Source organism: Pyrus communis, chromosome 6 (genome assembly GCF_963583255.1).
Source record: "Pyrus communis chromosome 6, drPyrComm1.1, whole genome shotgun sequence".
NCBI lineage: Eukaryota > Viridiplantae > Streptophyta > Magnoliopsida > Rosales > Rosaceae > Pyrus > Pyrus communis.
The window spans coordinates 12958021-12975105 of NC_084808.1; the positions used below are offsets into that span (position 1 = coordinate 12958021).

Below are 17085 nucleotides of genomic sequence, written 5' to 3' on the forward strand. Positions count from 1 at the left end.
AATTGCTTCCACCAGTGAGTATAGGCATAATAGCCAAATTCATTGTTTTTAGTGAAATTGCAAAAGACAGCAATGAAATCAACACTTTGAATCTTTTGGGATTCATGATTTCTATCTATTTCACCATGTAATCCTCATCATGAGTCAATTTTGTCATACACATGGTCTTATATCTTAACAAGGATGGCCATACATAGAGCAAATAACTCATAGAAGATTGCATCCAGGAATCACATTCAAACGTACATATTCGTGTTATATCACACCATACATATATCAAGAATAAAAAATTCAATATACTTAATATAAAACAGCAGTGGAAACTTGGAATAATAGTCAATTTAGTTTATTGTTTTTGAAACCCCTGATTCGAATCAGCACGATCCTAGTCTAAATGTCAATTATATGCAAATACATGGCATTTTTTCATTCAAAATAATTTTAACCTAAATTTGAGTTTAAAGTCATAAACATACCTTTTGGAGCAATCGAAAGATGTAATAACCTTAATCCAAAACATGAATAAGATAGATCGAGAAAAACCAGAAGCATAGAGTGTTTGAATCAATATAATTGCAGAAACAAGAAGGAAGGGTGCGAACCCAAAAGACATAATTGTTGGAAAATCAAATCAAAACAGGTTGTTAATGGTTAAAGCAAGCTGTTAGTTTCTTTCCAGGTTGTTTCCAGCAACTACAAAGATCATTGCTCCCTCCATCTGTTAGCCGAAAGCTGATTACAAGACAGCAGTGTGCTGCCATGTGATGTATTAGCCGAAAGAGTGTTGATTGCAAGCTGGAAAGATAGCTGCATATGTGTGCTAGACTGTCCAAAGTTCCTGCATGTGTTTTAAAGGGTGTAAAGATGTTAAACACCCCATTCATTGCATGTGTTGTTGCATTGTTTATTAATTTCTGTTTTGTATAAATAGGCCATCTTGCTAAGCTTTAGAGCATCCCATCCGAATCCCATTTCCCATTCATTTAATTTCAGCTTGTAAGCTATTGAGTTTGTAAACTCTCTTTTCATATATCAAAGTCCAAGTGTTTTTTTTTCAAAGCTTGTTGTTTCCCTCCTTTCTCTATTTCTTTGTCCAATTTTATTGAGAGTGAAAGTGAGAGGTGTGATAGAGTTTGTAAACTTATCACCCACATATTTTGGTATTGAGTTAGTAAACTTTAGAATACCAACAATAATGGTCAAAATGTCAGAAGCCCCTTTTTATTTATTTATTTATTATTTATTTAAGATGATGTTGTTTCTACCTATATTCAAAACAAAGTTTAAACGGTGTTGTTCTTCCTACATTCAAGAACAAGGTTATGCATTTCTGGGGATAAACTTTACATTTTCTTGGCTTTTGTTTCAGATTCTTGTGTAAAACCTTGAACTCAATGACAGTGTTCAACCTACGCTCTGATACCACATGTAAGAACTGAATCATAGATCATTGACACGCCAATTGAATTACCTACACACTAAAACAAACCAAGCAATAAGTCTATGACCAAGAACAAAGATTGCTATGAACATACCTGCAGAATTCGAAATCGAATAAGCCATAGCAGCTTCACAACCAATCAATCTTCTCCTCTCTACAAAACAAAATTGCTTTCTGAACAATAGGTATTCAGTACAATATGAGCATCATATTTGCAAGAGCAGTGAATGAAGTTATATATAGTATTAATCCAACTCATCCTTCTATTAGAACTCGTGTGGAACAAACCTTATCATATTACAATTGTATAAGACCAATCTCTGCAGAATCCAAAACCCTCACACAATGCAGTACCAAAATACTTACAATCCTACAAGGAAAAGGATTTATTCTAGCACACTGCTGAGACAATTCCAACCAAGAATTCATTCAGTATATCATGTTTCATACTCATACTCTAAGATGGTGTACTCATATACATATGATTGTAGTAAAATAAGTTAATTAATTAATAAAGGAAATAATATATTTATTTATTTATTTCTAAAAGGATATGAACAATTGTATTTCAATGTGAAAAGTTATAACTTCCCCTAAAGAATATAACTCCTCCTGAAAGGTTATTTCCATCTCTATATATTTGTCAAATCCTTTTCTGTCAGATTCATTCAATTTCATACTCACTCTCTGTTCATATCACACCATATTAAGGTCAATAGCCTAAGCAACATCCATTTTCAATCCTATGAACTACCCAATTTCTATCATTGGTATTAGAGACAAGTTTTTTTTTTTTCATGAATTATAACAATTTGCCTAATTTTCTTTCGAGGACGTCTCGAACTATATTTGAGACTTCCTCTTCATAAAGTAACGAATCCAGCAACATTCTTACTAAGTTTCAACTTGAGAAGAAATTAGGGAAGAAGACGTTGGTGGACAAGGAAAATATTGAACCGATTTTGATCGAAAGTTCAGAATCAGCATCTGAGCTAATACTCACAAAAATTCCCAATCGTTCAAACATTATAGCATGTTCGCAATCCCATTCTACAACCCGTTTGAACCCAGGCTTGAATTAACCCAACAATTCAAACTATTTTCCCCCACACCATTTCATTCAGCATAGAACAAAACACAATATGCCATTGAACCATTTTAGAGTTCAAATTCACTAAGTTCACTCCCCGAATATAATTACCATTGTCATAATTTGAACGAATTACATCCATAGGGTTTATTCAGTCCTATTAGAACCTCAGAAAACCCATTGCAGTCGGCATTGCTGGCTACAAAAACCGAATATGCACATGGAAACTACAAGTGCTGATCGATTTCCTACACTTTGGTCACCAAGCCAAAGGGATTTACCTACACTATGAAGTCTGCTTCGAAGTTGCTCTCAGATTACTGCAAATCTGAATTTGAACTCGCAACTTTCGGCTCGAAAAATAAGCGCTTCACGCCATTTGTCTCCATCGTGGTCTCGTCTTCCGCCGTGAACTCGCTGCAACATCCCACTGACTCATAACACTCAGCAGTGTGGTCGTGTTCTCCCACCATGGTCACGTCATCTAGCCGCGGTTTTGTGCTCTCGTGGTAATAAACCACGTCGACAACACCGTTATCTTCCAAGAAGAATTGTCTCTGCTATTCGAGATTATCCGCCGAGCTGCGGAAGGAAGTTTTTCTAGAGACAGCAGAGAGGGGAACCTATTTTTTCCCAAAGGAAGTGCTTCGAAATAAAGAAGAAGAAGGGAATTGCTGTGAAAATAAAAAAGGAGAATTTGTTTATGGGGAGGCTTCACGTGGGAAACAAATAAAATCTAGGAAGCTTTTTGTTCTGAGCACTTTGATAGTGCACGTGAAAAAGCAAAGTGCAATAATAGAGATTGGCGTCCATCACAAAGTCAAGTCAACAAATTCTTCGAAGTGGGCTCCTCTTCTAGGTAAAATTTGGGACAATTGCAATTGGAACCCTTTCCTACCTGTTTGGGTGTTAACGATCAAACCAAATTCAGGTTTTATCAATCCCGTTTACCCTAATAATTTTACTCATAAGGTTGATTTATGGAATACTTTGAATAACAGTCACGAAGACCAAAAGTGGAAGCAAAGGTTTAATTTTAGGGATCCAAGAGTTAGAGTGCTTAATCATTTGGATCAATATAATACTCGTTATGGTTTATATCTTGATTTGGCACAAATAGAAATTTTAACTACAAGAAATTTAAGGGGACCAAGGCCATTGAGAATTGAAAGAGAAACCACTAGATGAGAAGATGTTGCTTTTGTTCACGAAAAAAGAGAAAGAATTGATCACGCTTGGCCAAGTAGACAAGCAAGAAATCCACGAGCCTTCTATCGATGTGATCGTCTGAACAAGTACTCGTCTTTCACTGATTGGACAAAGCCTTTGTGAGTGTGTCCGGCATATGCTACTAAAAATAAATAAGTCTTTATCTTTTATTTTATTTTGTTTTTTAGTCTTTAATTTATTAAGAACATTTAGTATTTGTGGCTTGTAATAATTAAAAGTACACTAGTAGTATTTGTAATTGTATTTAAGTTTGTATTAAGCATTGTGTTTGTTTTGTAATTTTATGAGCTATGGCAACTAAATCTTCCAAATCCGAAGTTTTTAAAATAGGGAGGTTGAACAACGTTAGTTATCGAATATGGAAGAGAATGATCACTTATCTTTGAACCCATGACAAGACTTTATACACTATCAAGGGCGAGAGACCTCTTGGGCCCTCCCGAGTTTAAAATAAATGGGTGGAAGATAATGAGTTGGCTAAGGCCACAATTCTCAATTACATGGAAGAGAAATTAATACCTCTCTATGAAGAATATGATTTGGCCAAAGAAATCATGGATGTACTTGAAAAGAAGCATGGCCTTAAATCTCAAATGTACATTCAGTTATTGCTTGAGGAATACAATAGGACAAAATGGAGGAAACTAATTCTATGGTTGATCATATTACTAAAATGGAGGTACTGGCAAAAGACTTAGCCAATGCTAGCCATCCAGTTTCCGATAAAATGCAAGTTAGTGTTCTTCTTGGTAGCCTCCCAAATTCTTGGGAAAATGTAGTTACTTCCATGACTTATGGTCAAGTTGAATTAACGATGGATACATTTCCTGCAATGTTGGCTATTGAAGAAGTTTGTAAAATTATAGGAAAAAGGAATGTGGACAAGGCAGAGCCAACCTCCTCATAGTGGAAGATTCTCAGAAAAACAAGCAACACATGCACAAGCCACATAGTAGTAGTAACAAGCGCTCAAACTTCAAAAAGTTTGGACACCGCAAGCAGAACAAGTTTAAAGGAAAGGAGAGTGTACATTACAATTGTGGAGAGACTGTCCATTATAGGTAAAAGTGCCCAAAACGAAGCAAGAACAACAAAAATTCTAAATAACTGATTTTGACTGTCTTGAAGCACTCATTGCTGAAGATCAAGGACAATGATGGATAAACTCAGGAGCAACTCGTCATGTATGCAAGGACAAAAGTTGCTTCATCAATTTCAAGGAGAAAGCACTAGGAGAACATCATCCCTACATGGGCAACAATACTTATGTCGATATTTTGGGTGAATGAAATTGCAAGATCAACAATAGTAAATCTACCATTGTGCTTAAAAATGTTCTGTTTGCACCCAATAGAAGGAGGAATCTTGTCTCTGTCTCTATCTTAGAAAAGAAAGGTTTTTAGACAAGGTTCATGAATGGTGCTGTCACTATTGGAAAAAAGAGTTATATTTATGTAAGGGGAGTAAGAGTTGATGATATGTACTCAGTTTGTATTAATAAAATTATTTCTTCCGAGTATGCCTCTATCTCTACTGTTCAAAACTTGTCATATTTATAGCATTTACATTTAGGTCACATAAATAAATAAATAAATGATACGCATGAGTAAAAATGGAATGTTGCCTCAAGTAAATGCACATGATTTTGATACATGTGAATCATGTATTAAAGGAAAAATGACTAGAAAATCATTTTCTTAGCATTGGACTTCTACAAATTTACTTGAGATAGTGTATACAGATTTATGTGGACCAATAAGAACTAACACCCATAGAGGAATTAAATATTTTGTGACTTTTTCATCGATGATTATTCCCGTTATGCGCATGTCTATTTTTTGAAGCATAAAAATGATGCCTTAGACAAGTTTAAAGAGTTCAAGGAAGAAGTAGAGAACCAATTAGGAAAATCCATAAAGACCCTTAATAGTGATTGAGGTGGAGAATTTGAAGGCTTTGATGATTTTTGCGAAAAGAATGGTATAAGGCATAATTATACTATGCCTTATACACCACAACAAAATGGAATCGCATAAAGAAGAAATCGAACTCTGATGGATATGATGTCTTATGCTGACTTACCTCTACATTTTTAGGGTGAAGCTTTGTCTACTGCAACATATATATTAAATATAGTTCATACAAAGGCGAAGCCACTGACTCCATATGAATTATGTCATGGGCGAAAACCTAATTTATCAAACTTAAAAGTTTGGGGTTGTTAATCGCATGTCCTCATTCCAAAGCCATTAAGAGACAAATTACAAGCAAAAACTTTGGAATGTAAATTCATAAGATATCCTGATAATAGTGTCACATATAGGTTTTATCATCTTGAGAAAGGATTGATTGAAAGTAGAGATGTTACTTTTATTGAAACTACTGATTTGGCTAATCCAATACAAGAATTCGAATCTTTGGGACTTATCTCATGATCATGACATTGGCAATGATCAAGTGGGAGATGTAAACATTGGTGATCATAACAATGTAGATCATTTAATGAGAGATCCAGACCCAAGGAATTATAAAGAAGTAATGGATAGTTTTGAGTCTAAACAATGACAACAAGCAATGAATGAAGAACTAAATTCCATACAAAAAAAAAAAAATGAAGTTTGCGAATTGGTTGATCTACCTGATGGAAGAAAGCCCATCAATTGTAAGTGGGTACTTCGTAAGAAGTACAAATCAGATGGTACCTTAGATAAGTTTAAGGCTCGACTTGTAGCTAAGGGTTATACTCAGAAACCGGGTATAGATTTTGTGGATGCTTACTCTCCAATTGCAAAATTTACATCTATTCGTATTCTTATGGCAATTGTTGCTAGAATGGATTTAGAACTTCATCAGTTAGATGTCAAAACAACGTTCTTAAATGGAGATTTGAAGGAAGACATCTATATGATTCAACCCAAAGGATATCATGTCAAAGGACATGAAAACAAAGTCTATAAATTAAGAAAGTCGTTGTATGGAGTTAAACAATCATCAAGACAATGGTATTTAAAGTTGCACCAAGCCATTATGGAAATGGGCTATAAAATAAATCCATTGGATCATTGTGTTTACTCTTGGAAGTGCCAAGACAATTTCTATATGTTGTCATTATATGTAGATGACATCTTACTTATAGGTAACTCTATAGATATGATTGAAAAGACTAAGTCATATATGAGATCCAAATTTGAAATGAAAGATATGGGGAAGCATCTTATGTTCTAGGAATTAAAATTACTAGGGATAGAGATGTCAATCTATTTGGATCAACAAAATTATCTGGATAAAATATTTAAAAGATTTAATATGCAAGATTGCAAGCCAGTTGTAAAGGAATGATGCTGTCCAAAAATATGTGTCTTGTACAGAAGCAAGACATCATTGATATGCAAAATGTTCCATATGCCCAAGCAATTGGAAGTTTGATGTATGTTATGACTAGCACAAGACCTGACATATGTCATGCAGTTGGATTGGTAAGTAGATATCAATCCAACCCTAGAAAGCAACATTGGATGGCAGTAAAGAGAATTAGGCACCTATTATATGAAACTTTGTTTTGGATTAAATGATCTGAATTTAGTTTGTTATTGAGATGCATATTTCATAGGCGACTTGGATGACAGAAAGTCAACAAGTGGTAACATTATCTTGTTTGGTGGAATGGCTGTTTCTTGGTTAAGAAACAAGGCTGTGTTGTAGAATTTACCATGGAAGCAGAATATATATCTTGTAGCACAACGGTAAGTACTGCAGTATGGGCTAAACGAATTCTCGATAATTTAAATATAGGTATACCCAAGGAGCCCGTCAATGTGTTTTGTGATAATAAGTCCGCCATCTTTCTGATAAAGAGTGGAGCAAATAGTTCCAAAGGAAAACACATTGATATTAAATATCACTAAATACAAGATATAGTGGAGAGAGGAGAGGTAAAAGTCGACTACATACCCTTCGAAAAGATGTGGCCAATCCGATGACCAAGGGATTGTCTCTGGAAAAATTTAGAGAGCATGTGACTACAATGGGTTTGCAAAACATCTAGATGTGTTGTAGTGTGAGACGTGTGGCGGGCATCGTTGTATGATTTTAGGGACGCTTGAAACATGGACAAGTAGATGTGACTCTATCTGGTTCTTGAGTACTTGGTCGGTTAAAGATAGAGGGCACTAGCAAGGTAATTATGTTATAATAAATCATCTTGAAAGTAAAATTCGTAATAAGCTTCAAGAAGTAACACTGTGGTGTATAGTGCGGGACTAAGTCATCATTTGTAACCGGGTATGGATTGGTTTTCCTAGTTACTTGGATATGATGCCATTTTACTAAAGAGTAAAATGTTATCAGATAAAGTGGAATAGTGCGCACTAAGTAAAGAAGCCACATATCTGATGTTACATTGAATTTCTTTATAAGTAATACTCTTGAGAAACAAATTAGAATAGGAAACCATTTATGTCATCATAATCAAGTGGGAGATGTTGGAATATGATTATGATAACATTGTTTTCACAATATGTGTAATCATGTGTGAAGGTATACCATAACATTGGTATGCTAATATACATATAATTGTAGTGAAATAAGTTAATTAATTGATAAATGAAATAATATAATATAATTAATTAATTATTTAATTCTAAAAAGATATGAACAGTTGTATTTCAACATGAAAAGTTATAACTTCACCTGAAGAATACTCCTCATCCAGAAAGGATATTTCCATCTTTATATATTTGTCAAATCATTTTCTGTTAGATTCATTCAATTTCATACTCACTCTCTATTCATATCCTTCACACCATATTGTGATGGATAGTCTAAACAACATCGGTTTCCGATCTTGTGAACTACCCAATTTCTATCAAGATGATGACAGCAAAGGTATAGGAGGGCTAGTTGATGAACTGGAGAAATATTGGGATGATTTGAATGAAGATGTTGAGAGTTTGAGGAGTGATGAAGATGAATTACCAAAAGTGGATTGGGGAAGCTTAGATGAAGATGTTGGGGTTTTAAGGGATGTTGAATAAGAATCAACAGAACCAGATTGTCGTGATTTAGGGGATGATGAAAATGTATTGATTGAAGAAACTTGTGGTGGTTTGGACAAAGATGACGGAGGCTTGAGGGACGATGAAGATGAATTAAAAAGAGCTAGGACTTGATTATATCGGGTCGGTGGCGGTTTAAGGGATGATGCATCTGGAGTAAAAGATGTCAAGGGTTGCGAAGTGTTTCTGTGGGAGGTTTCATAATATTAATCATGCTTGTTGGAAAGGGTTTTTCCGAGGAAATTGATTGCGAGAATGATAAGCACTATCATGCTCATCTTCACAGCAAAGAAGACATCTCAACAGATCACAAAAAATGGACATGAGTTCCGTCCTAATCGACCAAAACAAGTAAAATTCATGGAAATTGTAAGATTAAGACCACTTTTGGCCAAGAACAAAGTATGAGAATAACTCAATATACCAAAAATATTAGATCATGGATTCAAGTACCACCCAGATTATTAAGAAACTGTGGAAATTTAAACAGAGAATTAGACAGAATAAAATCCCAGATGCAAAATGTTTGTGATACAGATATAATCAAAGAGGTTAATCATGGTAACTAAAACTGTTACATGCAAATGAAATTAACTAAAATCTAAGGATGAGAAGCTTACCGGTGATTCTAGCTACAAAATTGATGATCCAACAACTCAAGAACTAAAAAAGAAGCGCTGCAAAAAAAAAAAAAAAAACACAAGAAAAAAGAAAAACAAAAATGAAGAAAAAACACTGATCTCCTCCGCCAGCCTTGTTGATGAGCCAACGACTAGGAAAGTCCCGCTGCTTTTACTCAACTTCATTATTACTTGCACAGTGAGACAAAGTCCCATAATTACAAAGGGTGAAGCCTGTTTTAACGGTTTAGTGATTTTTTTGTTTTTTCACCTTCCAGCTTTAACTTTTGTGGTTAGTACAAATAAGAAAATGATAAGAGATAATTGGATCAATGATTTCTTAACTTCGATTGGGCTTTAGTTTATGAACTGGTCTTTGAACTTATAACAATGTGGAGCAATGGTTATTTCGGCTAATTCCATTAGAACTTCCATGCATTTTTTGCCCCTTGAAAACCTTTTTTTTTATATATTTTTTTGGAAATTGTTATTGGCACTCTAAAAATATCATTTCGCATTCTTAACTTTTTATAATTAAAAAGACAAATACACTTGTGAGGAATGTAGAATGAGATTTTTGGAGTACTAATAACATTTCCCCTTTTTTTTTTTATAGACTATTGGTCCACACTCCAACAAGTTTAGGGACAAATACTTATGAAGTTCTAACTACACTTTCTCATTTATATATTAATGACTCTACATACACATTAAATTCTTTATTTAAATTTCATTGTTTTTTTTTTTTTAAGTTATCCAAACAATTAAATCACAAATTCTATAAAATTAAATTCCGTTATTTTAGAATTCCTTATCCAAGTTAGCCTACAAATTAATTTATCAAACAATGATCCTGCTGGCAGATTAGAACAACCCAAACATAAACGAGAATGTTTAATTCGTCTGAAGGCTGAAGGAATAGGAAGACAAGAAACCATCCTCGGAATCATATATGAATATGATACAACATAAATTATTGTAATACTTTCTAAGACGATCGATGGAAGAAATTTATCAATTGCAGGAAACAAATACATATAAAATTTCTCATTCAAATTGATTCATTGATGATAAATATATCGAGTAGATTTTCCCACCTTCTATAAATAAAGGTGTTAAAATACACTTTATTCTCAGTTTTTATGGTTGCAAATATGAAATACTTAAGATTTCTAACACGGAAACTGCATTGAAATATGGTATATGCTTGTCCAAAATGAGAAATTTTTTATTGTGACGGGAACATGAGTGGTACATCACGTGTTTTTATGTAAGTGGTGAGAAATTTTATTTTTTAAGTTATTAACTTTTTAACACACAAATCCCACTATTTGTATAATGACACATGGTGTACCAACTTATGTGCCGGTCACACCAGTGGCGAAGCCAGGAGGGGTGAACTTAAAGAGTGCAAGATTAAAAAAAATCACAACAATCAAATCCTTTTATAGTAATATCTTTCAAGGTTTATCAATACAAACACATTACAATAGTTGCTGACGATGTTCCATACCTTGAAAACTTTGCATAATAGGCTCAATATAGTATCTTTATATTAATTAACTGTATGATGTGAAGAAAAAAAAATCTTAGACTCTTAATCTTAAAGTAGAATATACTATATGGCTAATAACTAATTAAACCAATCAATACCAATAATCATATAAATTATTCAATAAACAAAAATCCAATTAATTAATATCAATAATCAATTAATCTATAATAAAAAAAATTCAATTTTTACCCTAAATAACAATTTGATTCATCAATATTATAGAATTTCTTATCAATAATCCATAATTAATAGTCATTAACAATGTTGATCAATTACTCTATGATTCTATATAAATTAAACAACATTTTGTATTAAATTATGAATTAGGGTTAGGGATAATATAAATTTAGAAATTAAAGATTTCATCTAAAAATTTGGAGAGAAGTGGCCAACCAAACCAAAGGATGGCGCCTGGAACCTGGCAACAGAGAGATGGCTTGAACTTTGGAAGCAAGGAAGGCTAACAGGATGTTGCGGCTGGGAATTGGGGAGCTGCTACTCTCCGCTTGGGGTCTGGGATAGTGAACGCACCAGGGACTCCTTTAATTATTTAATTATTTTTTTTTAACTCAATAACCCAAACGATGTCGTCCAACTGAAGAGTTTTTACACACACACAAAAACGTCGTTTTGGTGTGGTTTTCACACACACACAAAAAAAAAAAGATAACTTGCTGCAGCAATCAACCCAAAAAACACAGACGAACTTCATCACTTCCGACAGGACCAGACGGGTGGAAGCACCGCTCTTGGGCTTGATTTTCGACGAGGGGAGGGGCAGACACCACTCCTCACCCTACGTAGCTTTGCCACTGGGTCACACTGAAAAATCTTTCGTCCAAAAGTATCGTCACAAAATCCAACACCACCACGATATTGTTTTGAGCACTTGTCAGAGCAACAATTTGCATCGCACCCGGGATCGCAATAACCCAAACCCAGATTGCATGTACCTTTTCCTGGGTTGTCTTTATAGCAGGTGCAATGGTTTGATGGGTCACAAATTCCCTTGCGGCCAGGAAATCTGTTTGCGCAGTCTATGTTGCAATCAATCCCCGGACATGAACCGATGGGGTTGCCATGCAAAACTTCACTAACACCCAATATTGCAACTGCATGCATGCAATAATGTGTGTGCGCGAAGAAATTAGGTTTCCATCCTTCTTTTTTCAATTCTATTCATTGAGACTTGATTCCTTTTCAAATTTTCATCAAGGTTCCACGGTTTTAATAAACGTCATTAATTATTTCAGTAATTAAAAATTTTATATATCAAGATAATTATTTCTAAATATATTCATTTAGTGTTATAAACATTACATTTAAGGGGCTTTTAGATCCAGGTTCAAAAACATAGATGGTTTTTAGGAGTGAGTCAAATTACCTAATTATATGTATTTATATTTTCTAAAAATATTAAAAATCAATTAAAATCTTCTAATATTATGAATTTTCAACCCCAAAAAATATAATTAATATCTTATAACAAAAAAAATATATATATTGACATAAATCTATCTGCAAATCATTCTACCCTAACTCAAGTAACAAATATATGAATGTATATCATACCTATAAGTAAGATATGAAACTTAACTAAAAGGTAGAAAAAAACATAATATATCTACAAGCAAGACACATGAATCTTACTTGATTATAAAAAAAGAATCTGTCATATAGGTAGATAAATATAATTAACCTATGATATAGGTTGATTATAAAAATAAAAACTAAAATCTATAAATGGGGTTTAAAATGGGATAAAGAACAAGAAAGAACAAAATAAATAAATAATCAAAGAGATAATTAGGAAGAAATTTGATTTTTGATAAATCTTATCATTTAAGAGATAATTATTGATAATAAAATAATAAGATTTAAGGAATTGGACTTATTTTAATAAATTGGACTATTCCTACTATTGGCTCAAAAAATTGGACCTATATCAAGTTTGCCCTACGTTTAATTAATATATATATATATATATATATATATATATATATATATATATATATATTGTTGTAAGCATAATTTACTAAGCAATTATGGAGGCCATAGAGTGCGGCAATAGTAGAGAGAAAGAGAGAGAGATGTGTAATTGTGAGTGTGTGTTATTCCACCCCTTTGTGCCTTTATTTATAGTAGTAGGGAAGGTTAATTCCTTACCCTTTAGGATTACAACATTTAATAGGTAATCAACTCCTAATAGGAATATAAGAGATATTCCCATATCTACTAGGATTTACACAATCACATTCCTATTCCAATAAGACTGCAACATTCCCCCTTGAGTGTGTAAATACTCAAGTAAATGACGCATCAGGTCTTCAGCGTTGAAGTAAGTACAGTTGATTAAGTCGTCGACACAATGAGCGAATGCAAGTCTTAAATCAACGGAAGAATGCATACAAAGGTAAAACTTACAAATCCTCGCTATGGTAAAACCCAAGGTGGGGAAAAACCCATAGTCTAAGGAGAAAGGTGAGAAGTTGCATTAAGTCAAAAACTATACATCTTTTGGACGTAAGTAGAAGAGCTCACAAGGGTATGATCAGCCCATGATGGGTGTCTCGTTAAAACCTAGTTAGGTAGTAAAAACCCAGTGGGAAAAATGCTCCTAATCATAGGGAAAAAGAGTACATTAAGATCAAGTAAGTATACTTCTGGATACTCCCCCTGAGTTTGACATAACTTCCAAATGAGAACTACAAGTATTGCATATGATAGTTAGGCATACCAATTCCTTGGACAAGCTTCTAGAAGGTTGGCTTCAGCAGTGACATCGGGTAGAGGTCGACAAGGTTGTCTGGGATTGGCTTGCATGACTTCAATCTCCTGATGCTTTGTTGATGTAGATGTGGACGCAATATGTCTTGGTGTTGATTTCGTTGATGTATCATGGCTTGGTCGGGTTGATACATGCGGCAGAGTCTTCATGGATCGTTGTTGGGACTTAACGATGGATGAAAACACATCAAATACTTCTAATATGCTCAACAAGAACTCCTAACCATGTCTCCCTTGTGGCGTAATGAAGTGAGGTGAGTCTTGGAACATTTCGAAGATTTCGCAACTAAGGTCATATTGTGGACCTTTAAGATATTGCGATATCTCTAACGGTAAAGACATAACCATTCGGGGATTTTGCCTTGTGCGGGTTTGATAAGTAACCCGCGTCAGCATAACAAACAAGGCAAGCATCATTTTGAGGAACATGGGGGTTGGATCCGCTTGAGATGCGTTGGGATTGCCCATGTAGTACCTTCAGGGTACGTCTTTAATACCAATTCAGTGGTTGCGTGTAGGCGCAGCGCTACATCAAATTTTGAAATTTGATGTGAAATATTCTAACACTCAAATTAAAACCCTATGATTGTAGTATATGAATGTAGGGATCGTTTTAGGCCGGGGATTAGAAGGGATGCTAATCAACATAATTAAGACTCAAAAACACTAAACTAGACTCTATAGACTCTAAACTAACTTAAAACACTCAAAACAGCGACAGACACTCAAAAAGACTCAATTTTATACCTAACAAGTGTTTTGGACGAAAATAAACCTTAACTAGACTCAAAAGACTCAAAGAAAACAAATTTTGACTCAAATAACAAGACTAAATGAAAGGGGGATTGTTTTTGACGAATTTAAAACTTAAAACAAAAACTTTGTAGAAAATACTTTGGAAAAACGAATTTAAGTGAAATAAATGGGTGAAAGGCTAGTTAGAGGGTCCTTCTCCACACATGATATATGCATACAAATCAATTTCCAGTTATTTTTCCTTTAGACTATGAATGACAACGCCCCAAGTTAGTTGCATCGCACAACTAACCATCAGATTTTCCTTATTTCATTGAATTAGATGGAATACGCATCTAAACCAAATTATCTTTCTCAAGTTCCCTATATGAAACACATGATAGAGATACATGTCAAAAGTCATTAAGTTCTATGAAAATCATAAGCATTGACAAGGCATTCATCACTATGAAACACATGAGACTCATACCAAGGATTTACTTAACGCGATTGTGACTAGCAACCTCCACTACTTGTGAATATAAGTGAATAACTCTTACGTGAACCCCCCTTATACTCTAGCATCAAATTCATGCATGCAAATCAAGTGTCGACCCCCAACCCACATACATAAACAAGTTTTAATAACTTAGATAAGCAAATCACATTCATGCCTTAAAAAACAATAACTAGACGTAATCAATTCATATAAAACATATAATCATAGCTTCGAATTCACCTCCAACTAAAAAGAAATTAGTTCCACATGTTCGCAAAACAAAGATAATTAAACTTAAACATTAAAAACAAAGATAGAATACACCTAGAAACACTCCAGGTGGCTCCTCCTTCCTTCCTTGCTGCCAGCAATGGGGATTTGTGTGAATTTAGGCTCTTGAGGTGTGGTGGATGGTGTGGTGTGAATTTGTGGTAGAGGGTGGTGGTTTTTGAGTGTTGTGGCATCAAGTATTTATAGGGTGAAGGGGAGGCACGAATTTGGGCTGAAAATGAGAGGAATTAGGACTCCAAATCACCAAAGAACAAGGATACTTTCAATTAGATTCCAAGGAGGACAAGGAATGGTCCTTGTGGCAGATTCTAGGACTTCTAGAAGGGTTACATGTGGCATAAACTTAATGCACGAAAATAGGGCTTCTAGAACTTGATATTTAGGTGATTTATTGTGAAAATGAGTCCTTTTTGAAGTTGGAATTAAGGTAGGAAAATATTAGGATAGGATAAGATAAGATAAGGTTGGATAAGGTTTGGATAAGATAAGGAAATTTGGATAAGGTTCCTTATTTCTTGCTCTTTCCTTATCTTCTTTGCATTTGGACTTCTTTCTCCAGATTTTTAGCCTTTCCTAGCATCTCTTGACTTCAATTTCGTCCATCCACATTGCTCCATAGTTAAGCTATCCAATCCATGCCCAAAACTGCTCCAAATAGCCTCAAAATGCACTTTCTTACTCCTTTTGCCATTAGGACCTAAAAACATACGAAAATAGCTTAAAAGACTAAAATAGATAGTAATTAACTAAGTAAATGCAAGGAAACAACATAACTAAGTAGCATAAATATGCTCCTATCAGTTTTGTGCCTTTCCAGGTTTTAGGTAGAAGTGCTTTGGTGCTCACGGAGATTTCGACGGTGGTTCTAACAGAACATCACAAATGTAGGATCACTTTTGGGTGTTGTATAGTTAGTACTTGTCCAGTCGGACTGCACTTAGGCTATTTATGCTCTGATTGTGTATTTCACACTTAATCTCGCACTAGCACCTTATTTTAGCTAGTACTTTTAGTAGTTTGGTTTTTATTCACTCGTATTTCTCCATATCATTATTGATTCCGCACTGTGCACATGGTTACGTCACTCTCACGTGACGGCTAGCACGCTCTGATTTAGGTCGGGGTGTGTCACTTTCCCTCTTTTGTTGCTACTTTGGTGGACTGTTTGTGTCTCTACCTTGTGTTGTTCTGGTTAGAGGTGGAATTTATTGCCAAATTACCATGCCAACCGAATTGTCAATTGTACCATATCGATTTTTTGCCAAACTTTTTGTGCTAATTGGTAAGGGAACAATATTATAGTGAACCGAAAATTTTTAGTACGGTATTGGTATTCGATACTATTATCGATGGTATTACCGTACTGCAAAAAAAAATATAAATATATGTTATAATATATATATATATATATATATATATATATATAATTCTATAATATTTCAATAATGTTTAGAAAAAAATCTTTCATTGCCTCTCATATTACTTCGACACTCTCTCACTTTCTACATGGATTGGTGTTGGTGTGCTTGCAAGTAGGGGTGGTTTTGGTACATTACCGTACCAAAATCTCTGTACCAATTAACATACCAAATATTTGGTACGACAAAATCTATTACCATTACCATACCAAACTTTTAGTATATCAAATATCGGTATATCAAATAGTTTGGTTGGTATGGTATACCAATGGTAATTGCCAATTTGTTTTACGCCACTTAGTTTACCCAAAATCTAATATTTTTTAATTAATGTAGAAGTGTTAAAAATATAGAAAAAATATATA

General features: G+C 34.2%; 1 long non-coding RNA gene across 2 annotated transcripts; it reads right to left on the reverse strand.

Annotated features, from left to right (window-relative positions):
* Positions 1-292: 292 nt before the first annotated feature.
* Positions 293-9465, reverse strand: LOC137738222 (uncharacterized). 2 transcript variants are annotated; one of them, XR_011068872.1, is made up of 3 exons: positions 9436-9465; positions 1536-1595; positions 293-838 (listed from the first exon to the last, which is right to left on the reverse strand). It is a non-coding gene; the product is annotated as an uncharacterized lncRNA (long non-coding RNA). The 2 variants fall into 2 exon arrangements; XR_011068873.1 differs by lacking the exon at positions 9436-9465 and adding an exon at positions 2813-3337.
* Between the last annotated feature and the right edge of the window lie 7620 nt (positions 9466-17085).